The sequence below is a fragment of the Tupaia chinensis genome, unplaced genomic scaffold (assembly GCF_000334495.1).
Source record: "Tupaia chinensis unplaced genomic scaffold, TupChi_1.0 Scaffold000138_1, whole genome shotgun sequence".
Taxonomy (NCBI): domain Eukaryota; kingdom Metazoa; phylum Chordata; class Mammalia; order Scandentia; family Tupaiidae; genus Tupaia; species Tupaia belangeri.
Window position 1 is genome coordinate 3,828,680 of NW_006159608.1, and position 9,739 is coordinate 3,838,418.

Consider the following 9,739-nt stretch of genomic DNA (forward strand, 5'->3'; position numbering starts at 1 on the left):
CAGGAGTGGTTTATTATGAGCTGTCGATGATAACCTATATAGTATTCTCAACTGGTCTGGTCTGAGGAATATGTTGGGTAAATTCTCCTTACAAGCTAAATGATGCATAGCGATTGAATGTATAAAATAATAATAATAATAAATAATAATAGCACCAGCCATAGGCAGGCTTTCAGAAGACTATGTGCTGGCTTTTCATCAGACTGCAACTTCTGAGTTGCCCTCAAATTCCTGACCCACAGAAACAGAGAGAGAATAAATCATTATTGTTTTTATTGTAGCTCCTAAGACTTAGGATGATTTGCCTCATAGGAATGGGTAACTGAAACAACGGGTATTTTTATTATCTGGACAGATGAGGAGATTCTGAGACTGACAAAAGTTTAACAACATGCTCTAAGATTACAGAGCTGGTGAGTGAGTGCTCCAGGCCCACCCTTCTTTTTCTGTTGGTTTTTGCTATAGGATACATGCCCTTGGCAGAGAGAGAGAGAACAAGAAACCCCTGGTGGTGGGGGGAATGGCTGTGCTGCAATCCCTTCGCCAGTCTCCTATCAGGATTTTGGGCATGCATGCATTTGTGCCTAGGGTGCTTTTTCAGGCCGCTGGGTCTGGGACTCAAACTGCAGAGGTGGCCATGTGTAATCTCGCATCTTAACCCGTGCCACCTGTTGGCCTTACTCCCCTCCCCTCTTTCTTTTTGCCATAGGATGCATGCATTTGCTGGAGAGAGGCAAAGAGAGGGAAAGCAAGAAATCACCCCTCAGGGGAATGGCCACACCCCGGTCCCTTCTCCAGGGAGTTTGGTCAAGCATGCACGTGCTCATTCTGATTTTCAACCCCTGTGTCCTGGACTAGATCCATAGTTAGTCATGTGGAAATCCAGCACCTTACCTACCACACCACCTGCTAGCCCTGACACTTACCTTCTTTTTTCTTTTTTTTAAAAGGATTATTTACTTGGGAACCAGCAGATGGCATAGTGGTTATATCACTGGGCTTCCACATGGCTGACTGTGGTTTGAGTCCCAGACTCAGTGGTTTGAAACTCACACTGGTGCATGTGCATGCATGCCTCAAATCCCAGAGGGGAGTAAAGGAGAAGGGATTGCTGTGTGGCCTTCCCCCTGGGAAGTGATTTTTTACTTTCTGTCTCTGTCTGTCTCTTTCTGTCTCTCTGGCAAGTGTGTGCATCCTATAGCAAAAATCTCTCTATAAAGAGATGTTATTTAATTTTATTATTATTATTTAATTTGCTTCAGAGCACATGTACTCACCAGAGAGAGACAGAGAGGGAAAGCGAGAAAGCACGCTGCCAGGTCTGGGACTCGAATCACGGGTGGCCGTGTGGGAGCCCAGTGCCTCAACATCCACAACACCTGCTGGCCCCAGTGCTGGCCTTCTTAACTGTCCTGTTACACTCTTCACTCCTGGGAGTCCTTGTTCCCGAATATAGTCATTGCCTTTAAACAGTTTCAAATGCATGAACAAATTATTTTCATGACTTAAGGCAGAGATGAATTACGAGTATACATTTACAAGGGAAGCCTGTAAAAATAATGAATTATTTATAATCTTCAGTAAGTCGGTTTGGAGTTTCTTATTGTCTAGGGCTAATTTCTTCAAAAACTTTGATCTCCAAATGAAAGTAACAAATATTTATTCTGATTATATAAATATTGTAAAAATAATACAGAAAAAACCCATTAAAATGACCTCTCCTCATTATTGACATTATGGTGAAAAGCCATCTTCCAGATAGCTCTCTGTGCAGAAATACACACTCCAGAAGCTGTTCTTATATAGAAGCTGCATTATATGAAATAACTAATTTGACAGCTGCTTTCTTCCACTGAGCGGCATTATGAACATCTTCCTGCAAACACAAGCCTAAGTGCACATTCTCATTATTGCTTCAGCATTCTACCTTTGAACACTTGCTCTCCCCTTTTCAGTAACATTGTGAACTGTGACTTGATGAGTATTCTATGTATATCTTTCTGTATTGATCTTTTTTTTGTTTCTTTTATGAGTGACAGAGAGACACATACACAGCAGCCCCCAAAGGGGTCCCAATGCAGTGATCTACCTCCAGCCCCGTCGGCCCCTGACCACGGGTACATGCTCTGCACACCCAGGGAGAGCGCTCGCTCACTCTTTCAGGTTTTTGCCATAGGGCACATGCACTTGCCGGAGAGAGACACAGAGAGACAGTGAGAGGGGAAGTGACGGATTCTCCTTGTGGGGATGGTCACACCACAATCCCTCCTCCTGCATCCTCCTGGGATCTCGGGCATGCACACACCCACGCACCTGGCGTGATCTTCAGGCACACCAGGAGCTCTCCCACGTCAGCCTCGCAGAGCTGTTTTACCACCATTGCACCGCCCAGCTCCTCTCTGTTTGCCTTCCTGCGTTACCCTTGGGGTAAACTCTACCAGCAGGATGGCTGCTTCAAGGGGGATTTGCAAAGTATTTTATATTTTCATAGATTTTGCCAAACTGCTCTTCAGAAATACTTTCCTAACTTATCTTGCTAATCGCAAGTGAGTGTCCACTTCCTTGTGACCTCGCCAACACCAGAGACAGTAAATTCTCAGGTCAAACCAGGGGAGACACTGACCTGCCTGGCCTCCCAAGGAGTGCCAGCCGAGGACTGACTTTCACCAGCCATTGGACGCGCAAAGGCAGAGTGATCTCTTCACAGTAGGGAAGATCCATGCCTCGAGGGACGTTTTCCTGGTGCCTCTGTTTTGGTCCTAACATATTTTAAGAATGTCACATTGTTTCTTATACAGTGAATATCCTTAGAAATCTTTCATTGAAAATCGTTTATTCCAACTTGAGTCGTAGAAAGTCACAGCCCACAAGTGGCTTATTAAAACAGAAATAACCAATCTCCCGTATAAGGAGCCTTTGTTTTCCTTATTTTTCTCTCCCTTGCTCTGAAGCCTGCTGAGTAGACATCACTAATCCCTCTTGGCCCCCTGCTTCCTAGAAGCCTGTACACCGTGCCCTCTGCTCCCCTTGCCAGGCGTGTTTGCAGCCATACAACTACTCGTCCCATTCTCCTTCAGACTATGACCTTTCCGAGGCCTGCGGTCTGATGCCTGGCACCAGAGATTCACCCAGTAAGGGTTTATTGAGCGAATAAAACCTATTTGTAGCATAGGTTGTCACAAGTAATTAAACAGCTCCTGGGGTGAGCTGGGAAGAGTTCTGGGTGGCAGGCTCATTTCTCCCTCTGCTCTCAAGCCCTGTTAACTTCTCTACAGGGAGTTTGTTGGGTGATACCAGCGGTTACCAGAGCTGGCTGATCCCCAGAATCGTCTGGAAAGCTGAAAAAAAAAGAAAAAAAGAAATCAATTGTGGGGCTCTGCCCCAGGTACAAGGCACTTAGGAATGAATGATGGACAAACCCGTCTCTCTGTGTATCTTTCACTTATTTGACCAAGAACAATGATCAGGCGTGAGTCTTTGCTTTCTAATCTGTAAAATGAGAGATTGAAAACCTTGAGAACTTCGTGGGACTGAGGTGAGGCTCCAGGTACGGCCGAGGAAGGACCTGAAAAACTACAATTCCAAGTATGTAAACAGTTGTTTCTTCATGCCTGCTTTTGTGAGTGTGACTTGGAACGCAGTTTTGGCCAACCAGCCCTAACAGTGAACTTTACCCCAGCCCCTTGACTATAGCCGGGCACCCCTGCCGAGGCCTGGCTTGTGCTGCTCCAGATTCCCTTGGAAGCCCCTCGTTTGTTGAAATCCACTTTAACTTGGGCGTGGGGGATTGTCTTTTTTCAGCTTCCCAGAGACCCTTGGCTTTTGAGCCAACCTATTTCCTCTCACTCCACCCTTCCCCCTTTGGTTCTGTCCCTTACTCAGATCCTCTGACTTTTTCTCAGATTTGTATTCCAAGTTGGCAGGTGGCCCACGAGCATTGGCTAGCTGCCTTCTGTGGGGTCAGAGTGTAGAGACGATGCTGTCAAAAGCTTCCAGAAAGTGGAGCACACCGAGATGTAGATGCTTTTCATTCCTTCTTCCATGACCGAGGGTGGAGGGCCCTAGTTTGGTTGTGGTGGTCTTCAGAGGCGTCCTCCTGAAGACAAGTGAAGATGAGGAACACAACAGGCAGGCGGAGGGGAGAGGAGTGACTGTGGAGGAGCTGCCCTCCACCAGGTACGGCCACAGCCTAGCCTTTCTAACACACGCACTTGCCACTCAGTTTACGCAGGCCGTCTGATTTTGTTCTCAGCTCAGTCTGCAGTGGGGGTTAGAGTCTCATTTCACAGATGAGCGAGAGACTTGGAGTGAAATGTTTTGTTCAAGGACATACAGTCAGGAAGAGGCGGGAATGAGGAGTTGAACCTGTTCTTACTGGAGTCTGCCCTACTCCACATAAATTATGCTTATTTGGGCTCCATATTTTGCATTTACATTTCCTAGGATCTACTCGAACCTCAAATGGAGTTTCTTTTAAGGTTTTGGAGCCAAAATTATTTTAATTTTATGGCTAGGAAAAATGTAAACTTACATTTTCAGCAGACCAGAGATGATAAAGTATGCATTTGTCAAATAAAATCTTTGTTGTGATAAAGTAAATCATTCCTTGGCGTTGTAAAACATGAGGCCTCACTTGAACTGTTCTCACGTCAACCTTTGCTAATATCTCTGTTATCTCCATTAGGGATTACAACGGTGAATGCCATTTATTCGCATCTTCGGCACTCCAGAAAACGTGTGAACACACGGAGCTTCGTAAGTCAGAGAGAACCAAGCAGCATGGTCTCCGGGAAAGCAGAAACATCTCAAGAGTCTGACAGATTGGCCTCATCCTGCCTCTGCCACTCGGAGCTGTGCAAGCTTGGTCAGATTCCTTGGCGTTTCTGGTCTCCGTTCCTATGTGTAAAACATGGGCGATGGTGTTTGTCCCACTAGGTAATTTCAAGGATGGAAGGAGATGGCATATACTTGCAGCACTTGGCTTTGAGCAGCGTCTGGCATGAAATGTGTGGAATGGCAGTTATTACTGGACTAGCTCTCGAGGCAGCATTATTTAATGACAACGCCCAGGGCTCTCTGCACATGAAGTCCTTCGGGCTGTAAGGCTGAGTCTAGCTCTGCTGTCCGGTGGCCCTGGCTGCTGATGTACCTGTGCCTCTGTGAGAAACGGCTCTGCCACTAGTCGGGGCAGGGGTGGGGACGGGGACGGGCTGGGGAGATTCTTTAGGGGGCGTATCTGTTGAGATCTTTTCGGCTACAAGTAACAATATCTAACTTAATGTGTTTTGACAATTTGAGAATAGGAATCACTTCTCAGGACGTGTTCTCAGGGTAAGCTGGTTCCAGGGCCATTTAAGTTGCCCTGCAGTACCCCCGAGTTCCTAAATCCGTTCCTTTCTTCTCTGTCACCTTCAACCTGCGGCTGTTGGGCTGACTTCCTCATGGTCGCGAGGTAGCTGCAGTAACTGCAGGCACCACAGTTTCTCCTTTTCCTTATTCCCTGTTAGTGACCAGAAGAGGCACGTACTCTCCAGAGAGAGAGAGAGAGAGAGAGAGAGAGCGAGCACCGCCAGTGGGCATGGACATGCTGTCATCCCGCCTCCATTTCTCTACCCTGTGAGGATCTGGGCACGCACACACATGCACCTGGTGTGTTTTTCAAGCTGTAGGGGCCGGGATCTAAACTGCTGTCAGACATGTGGGATCCAGCTCGCTTAACCACCAGGCTGCAGGGCCAGCCCCAGACAGCTCATCTTTACGTCACAAAATTCAAAGGTCAGAAAGAGGAAAGAGAGAAGAAAAAGACAGGAAAACTTTCCCCAAAGCTCCAGCTTCCACAGGACTTCTCACTCCTCTTGGTCAGGATGTTATCAAACGTTCACCTGCCACCAGCTGTTAGGGACACAGGAAGACCAGTGAGTCTCAGTCTGGCTGAGAACAAATGGGAAAACCTTGGATGTATATAGCTGTCTAATTTCTACCCTTAGCGGTGGGCTAATGGGGCTCGCTCAGGGCCCTGCTGCACACGCACGTGTGTGCGCAGAGTAGGGAGCTCTGATGAGCATCTCGGTTGGGAATCATTGGTTTGTACTGTCTAATCTCCTTTACCCTGGAGGGGACATTCTAACCTTCCCTGAAGTACATGGCTACAGGATATCCAAACCAATTTAAAGTGACCATGACTACTGGGTAGGTGTTAAAAAGCAACCGCCAAGTCAGGTACAACTCAGGAAGCTAGGGGAGCTCTGGAAGAAATGGGATGGGAGCAAAGTATCCCATCCTCCTGGAGGGAGTGAGAGCACACTGAAGTTGTGAAATGTCTTCTGGTCCACCGCCACCAGCACTCACATCAACACAGCTCGTAATGACTGAAAATGCAGCTTTCTGGGTGGGACGGCAGACCCACAGTCTCTAGGTACGGCAATTTGCACTCTCTCTCTCTCTTTTTTTCTTCTCCTTTATGGTGTGTGCACTTGCCAGGGAGAGAGAGAAAGTAAGAAAGCACCCCCTAAAGGGTTGTGGCTACACTCCAATCTCCTCTCAGGATTTTGGGCACACATGCATGTTTTCCAAGCCAGGTCTGGGACTCGAACTGTGTTGTTGCCATGTAGGAACCAGCTAACTTCACCTCCTGGCCACCTGCTAGCTCAGAACTTGCAGTTTCAGCAGACTCCTTAGTTGATTCCCATGCTCACTGACAGTAGAAACTCCGAGCCTACAGGACTGAAGTCCACAGTGAATGGTCAGCCCCATCCGCTGAGAGGGCTCAGGACGTGAGGAGCCCGTCCTTTCTCTGGGTTAGGTCATACGGCATCGTTAAAGGACACAGGTGAAAATACGATGGACGGAGTCTGGATTCTGGATTCACCACCTATAAATTGGATTGTTTTGGTTAACGTACCCTCTCTGAGCCTCGGTTTCATATCCACACAAGGAGTAAAACAATACCTGTAATCTCAGAGTCATTTTGAAGTTAAATGAGATCAAAGAAGTGCAACTGGGCAAGTTCCTGCTTACTTCCACAGGGGGCAGGCTTTCCTAGTCTAGATCAGAAGACATTATCCGGCCTGCCCTGGGGTCCTTTTGGCCTGTCTGACATGGTTGTGACCCGAATACTTGACCGAAGCAACAACAGTGAAGTTCCTTTGCACGGTTTCGACTGGATCTGTGGCACGGAGTTGTTCAAGAAGGGGACATAGGCAGGATTGCATGGGAGGTTTTTTTTTTTTTTTGGTAAATCGCCATTTAGGAACGAGTAAAGTGTAAGTTCTGACTTGATTCTAGGGTGTTTCGAGCCCAAAGAGCCCTTGCTTACCTGCTTAGTGGAAGCTCTGGACAATAGCCAGCCTCTTCCCTGTCACCCTGATGGCCTCTTTATCTGTCTGCCATCCAGGAAAAGAGTCGAGAGTAAACTAACAGTTCATATAAATGAGCTGTCAGGTCTCTGAACCAATATGTTACAGTCATCTGTTAAAAGCAGCTCATCGACCCCTGGGTAAATCCTTGGTAGCACGTACAACCAGGAAAATGAGTCACCTCACCAACCACCCTGGAGTCTTCGCCCTTGTGCTGTCCAAACGGCTCCCCACTCAGCTCACCCTAGTCCAACCCACCCCACCCCTGGGGACCTATCTGTGCTCCTTCTGGGGCGGAGAGTCAGGGTTCCCAAGGAGAAGAGGCTTAGAGAACGGGAGATGACGTAACTCTACGCTACTTCCTGTGAGGGGTGTCGTTACAGGCATCCCGGAGCTGGGGCCTGGCTCCCAGCTTAATGCTGCATCCCTTCGGTGAGTAGGTCCGTGAGTCACGTTCCCCATGCGTTCAACCTCTGTAGGTCGAACTCCATGCAGCTAGTGAAACAGGGTGAGGAGAGAGACCACTTCAAATAGTGTGGGGATTTTGCCTGCCAGGGAACACATACCCTGAAGTCGGAAGTGGAGAGAGGAGCCTCAGATGCATGTTGGAGCTGTTTGACCTCTTCTCTCATGCCGGAAGTACCGCGCATTGGGTATGATTTAAGAATCGAGGGTGAACATATTTGATATGGGTGTTTTTGCCTTGCTTGTTAAGTTCAGAATCCAAGCTAGGTTGGGTGGGACCCAATTCTGCCCCCCACCTTACATGGCAGGAGAGGCAGGAACATTCCCTAGTGACCTACCATCTGGTTGATTAGCTCATGGTGAACCCCTTCTGTAGGACTGCCAAATTTAAGAGCGAAAGAGCAGCTTATTTAAAATAAAAGATGGAGACAGAGTTTTTGATGACATTCAAAGCCCTGGCCTAGTGTATCCTGGAGCTCTAGCACGTGTCTGTCCTGAGTTCTGTGAGACTCAGCACCCTTGCTACAAATTGATGGGCTTACTAAGCCAATTCGAAGTAGGTTTCAGTCACTGCAACAAAAATGGCCTAAGCAATTCAGTCACCCAGAAGCCCCGTACCATGTGGATTCAAGACATGCCCGTTGGCAGAGGTTGGCACAGGCAGTCTTTCCTAAGAATGGATCCTGTTGAAAGACACTGGGGGACCACAGAGCTGAGGCATCTAGTTAAAACCATAGGCTTGGGCCATTACTGCTTGAGTTAAATCTGATACAGTCCTACGCTGTAGATGCAATTCACTAGGCCAGCCAGTCAGAGTACACTGATTATGTGTCCCCAAACATAACTGAAGGTTTAAATGAAATGTAAAGACTGTTAGCTTTGCTTTCCTGGGGAGACTTCCCTGAAGGCTGAAATACCAAGCAATTGCAGTGTGGGGAAATTCTCAAGTTTAAGACTTTGTTTCATTATAACCTCAGGCAAAGCATTCTCATGCTATTGCTTTTGGAAAAACCACCAAGAACTATTTTGGGAAGCAGTGTGGGCCTGAAGGTTAGAAGACCTGAATTCTACTTTACCATGTGATTCCGAATAACTTGCTTCCTTTCTCTGGGCTTCCACTGATGGGCTTGTAAAATGAAGGCATTAGCTCAGGAATTGAACATATATTGGGTTGTCAGAGGAGTCATGACACTTTCTTTGCATAGAAAAACAATTATTTTCTCTTGCCATTTGCTCCCAAACTCGCCAGCTAACTGCTTTTCTTCTTCCCCACCCAAATGACCATGTACTGTCCGGTGCACAAACGCAGCGTGGGTGCAGGACACAGTCACTCAGAAAGCACTCTGCCACTCTGCCACAGCTGTTCCGGCCACCTCACCTTCAAATTGATTCTGCGTGGCAGCTGGCCACATGCTGCTACCTCACCTTCAAATTGATTCTGCGTGGCAGCTCCTTCCTCACATTCTCCATCCTGGATAGAAGGAACATATCCAATTGATGGCACTGCAGTCACAGACTCACTTCCTAGGTAAGGAAGCCTGAGAAGGCAATGTTTGCTTTCAAGCCTAGCGAGGGGGGACTCATAACATAGACTACCAGGGAGCAGGAAGGACACCCAAATGGTGATGACTAGCATTGACGACAAGTGGCAGAATACTCTTCTTCACAGCTAGGCTCCCACATTTGACAACGTGTTTAAAAAATATAAAGTAGAAGATGTTTAATTAGACTGTATAAAGGGGTACTTCCCTTGACAGTCGTGCCTCTAGCTCCTTCTCTGCACTTGGCAGGGCTGTTATCATCTGACCCTGCAGCGTTCTGTTCTTACTTACTAGTCTCTGGTTAGCTCAGTGTGCTGACTTTAACAGGACAACTTGAGACAAGCCTGGATTGCTTGCTAACTCTTTAGGCTTGCTGAG